Source organism: Neolamprologus brichardi, chromosome 12 (assembly GCF_056152115.1).
Source record: "Neolamprologus brichardi isolate AB-2024 chromosome 12, ASM5615211v1, whole genome shotgun sequence".
NCBI lineage: Eukaryota > Metazoa > Chordata > Actinopteri > Cichliformes > Cichlidae > Neolamprologus > Neolamprologus brichardi.
Genome location: NC_142115.1, coordinates 28,337,941 through 28,341,793, shown reverse-complemented (window position 1 = coordinate 28,341,793; position 3,853 = coordinate 28,337,941). Strand labels below are relative to the sequence as shown.

Here is a 3,853-nt window from a genome sequence, read left to right as displayed (position 1 = left end):
AGAAACTGTGTTGCATCAGCTGTGTGCACATATACGTGCATTTGCAATGTGGGGGGCTTGAACAAGCAAAGCAAAATAGGAGCTCTACTGTTAAGCAACACCTCAGTGGTGTATTATAGGGTGAAGCTTTTGCCTTGCAAGGCAGCTACATTCTTCTGCAAATTGCGAGATCACCATTATCCAACAGCACATCTTTACCAAAGATGCCGTGCTATTCTACCCACAATTATCTCAGATCGGAACTATTAGTCAATAAATTTGCAGTTACAGGCATGTTTTAGATGTGACCATGTGGTGCTCATCAAATCGCTTTCACAATTCTTTTAACGTGACCGTTTGTAAAAACGTCTTATGCCATGTGTAAGCCATAGATAGTGGATCTCTTCCAAACACCTGTGCTGCATTCTAAACTGATTGGGTAACTTCAGGTTAGGGGAAGAACTTAAACCACAGGTTTGCAGATTTTCAGACTTCCTGACATGTCTATGAAGGCTTCAAATCCTTAAAAAGTGAAGCTTATCTGACCACGCTTCACACGTGAAGACTCTGAAGTGGACTATGTCTCAAAAGCAACAGGAACATAGTCCACTTCAGATGGATCTTCTCCAAGATGCTTGTAAGATGAGTCTGAAATAACACAATCTTCAATGCAAGTTGAATCATGCCAACAGTTGCAAAGAAAAAATTTACTTGCCTGAAGCCATAATATCAAACATCAATGTTTCCTTCAAAACTGAAAGCGAACACTGAAGCATAGGCTCAAATTTACCCAAGGCTTATTTTTATTCGATAATAAACACACCCTAATCCGAAAAGATAACCCTTGAAATAATCCATAATTTGGTTTATTGCCCCCCTCCTCAAGTTACCAGAGAAAATCACTGTTTTACACACATCTTGGTCTGGGGTATTTCCCATGAAACACAAGAAGCCCACACAAACAGGATGTCTTTACAAGGACTGGGCTCGTGCAGGCAAACGTGATCCTGTAGTGTAGCATGCTAGCACGCATACCCAGTGATTCAAACATCAACACACCTATGTGTGAAAATGCGAAGAGTGTTTGATGTCAGGATGTCATCTGAAGTTTAGAGAGAGCTGCAGGACCTTTCAGGGGGAGCTAGACAGCACAGTTAGACAGCCTGCTGCTGCCGATCTCTGCATATGAATGATCCCCACATTTCACACACGAACACACACTTCAACAAACAGATGGTGCTAAAAAAAAAAAAAAAAAAAAGCAGTACGAAAAGGATCAGCTATTTGCAGCTTTCCTCCTTGGCATGTGGAAAGGGGACTAGCTGAGCTTTCTGCATGCCCAGAAGGAAATGTTCTTACATGATTAAAGCATTACTTTAGCATTACATCCATCTTTACTGTGAAAGCCCCATGTATGCAACAAAAGAAACAGTAAGGAAATAAAGCTACACTCACAGCTGCTTAGGTGGGATAACGAGTCAGTGAACAGGAAACTGAACTTCATACAGCATTTTGTTCATTCATTTACAATGGGGAGACCCTTAAACACACTGAATGACGTCAGAACTTTTTTGTTTGAGAGCAATTCAGTCACAGACTTGGACTTCACAGCCCTTTGGATCCACTTCGGGAGCCAGTATTGCAGGAAGATGTCTTAACTTGTCCAAGAATGCAAACAAACACATAATAAGGTGTCAAAGCTCTATTCAAAAAAGCCTTTTGTCATGAAAGGGGCCACTTTAGTTTGAAGTTGCATCAGGTACTTAAACCCTGTCACTCCTATCTGCTAGTGTAGCTGTAGGTCAATACACAACCAGCGCTTCAGTCCTTATCATGCCGTTGAATGGCCATTAACAGTTCTAATCACTTCCACAGATACAGAAAATAAACACCCTTTTCTAATTAACGATTAACAGAAAGCTTCCCAGATAACGCAAATGAATACAGTTGTTGTGTGATATGTGTGAATATGGGGATTATTATAATTGATAATGGCCAATCAGTAAGTTGCTAACATTTTAAAACATTTTAAAGGGTTGGGGGGAAAAAGTAATAGGCATTACTGGAATGCCTACTGAATTAGACTAACTTTGCCATCTTCCTAGCTGCATGGAGAAGAAACAACAGTCAAAATACTCAAGTAATAACAACATGTAAAAAAAACTTGATTGTTATAAATGTTCTGGCTTCTTTGGAAATCCACAGAATGTAACTCATCCACCCTGTTTAGTGAAACACTACAAGTTTATATGTATAGAGAGTTTTATGTCATTTGAAACAGAAACAAACCAAAATAAAATGCAAATTTTTTAGACAGGCTGACTCACAGCAAGCCATATCAGACGTCAGATAATTCAAAGGAACTGCTCCAAAACGAGATGATCCGAAATGGGGATCCAGTTCAGTGACTCCAGTTATCAGAGATCAGGGCTAGCAGACCAGCTGCATCTGTTAGCATGCTTGAACACCTCTAGAGGAAGTAGTTTCTGGCATGTCCGCATTGGCTTCATTTTCCATTCCTATAGAGGTACTGCTTGTAAATGACAGAAATATCTCAAAGTCATGAGTAAAAAAAGTTAGCAAATGTTTAACTGGAACGAAAGACTAACTGAAATAGTGCCAGAGCGAGTAACACTGGATCTTCATGTGCAACAAAAAAAAAAAATCTTTCAGCACACATTCACATGTACAACCACAAACCTGTGAACATTCACAATGTTAAAGAATGTTACCAGTTACGTTTGAAGTATTATCATTTTAATCCATGTTGATTTTACAAATGTCACCACGTGTTTAAAAGTGAATGAGATAAACTGAGAGGGTTTATATGAAGTGTAGAGTTCATTCTTACATCATGCACTATCACATGCAGGTAGATCTAACCAAAATGCAAACATACAGGCGACAGACCTCATTAAGGTTAATGCATGCACTTTGAGCTCCTGGTGTTTTCTTCAGTGCTATAATACACAGGAGAGGAATTTCACAATAACTGCATGGTAAACAATGCCTGGCTACTTCCGCCTGAAGGAAAGGTGACATTTGCCATGTGGACCAAAGGACAGTCACTTTGGTTTTAGATCACCTGGAACACAGCTGAGAAAGCTCAAACATCCTTTTCCCCAATCAACTTCCTGTCCTCGTCCTGGGGAGACTAAAGACAAACAGGAAAAATGCAGCACTAAAGGGATGGAACAACCATGCTCAGGCTATCAGCTCAGCTCTTGCAGGAACTGACTTAGTTGCGCTAAAAAGAGAGCATTCAAATATAAAATATAAGACAGTGTATTAAAAAAAGAATTCTCTTGTAGAGGCATGAAATGCATAAATATATATAAACACACAATAGCTAGAGGTGTTAGAGTAAGCCGTCCTTTGTTTTTCCGTTAATGACCAACTGGTCTAATTGAAGAGCGTCTGGGCCAAAGAAGACCACGTGGCCTAATGGATAAGGCGTCTGACTTCGGATCAGAAGATTGAGGGTTCGAGTCCCTTCGTGGTTAGTTATATGTCTACAAATTTTCCCGGAGAAACCCACCCGACACATTATTAAAACTTTATCAAATTTAATGGGTTCATTTTCTTCTCTTTTCTCGTACTCTTCTATATCATTGTCTATAGTTCCTTGTTCTATTGTGTGATTAAATTGTTTAAAAACTTTGCTCATGCGTCTCCTTTCACAGTGAATGTAAATGAACAATGTAATTAATGGCGTAATCAGGTTAGAACATTCCACAATCCACAAACACTAAATATCTGCTAATTAGTGCTAAGTAACATACTAATGCAGCAGTAGAATTTCACCATGCAAAACGGAAACAGAAACTGACTCATTTTTAGATTCAGCCATGTATCCACTAGAGGAACTGCAGTT

At 39.3% G+C, this 3,853-nt stretch overlaps 1 non-coding gene across 1 annotated transcript; it reads left to right on the top strand.

Annotated features, from left to right (window-relative positions):
• Positions 1–3,409: 3,409 nt before the first annotated feature.
• On the top strand, positions 3,410–3,482 carry trnar-ucg (transfer RNA arginine (anticodon UCG)). Its single transcript has one exon. It is a non-coding gene; the product is annotated as a tRNA-Arg (tRNA).
• Positions 3,483–3,853: the final 371 nt, after the last annotated feature.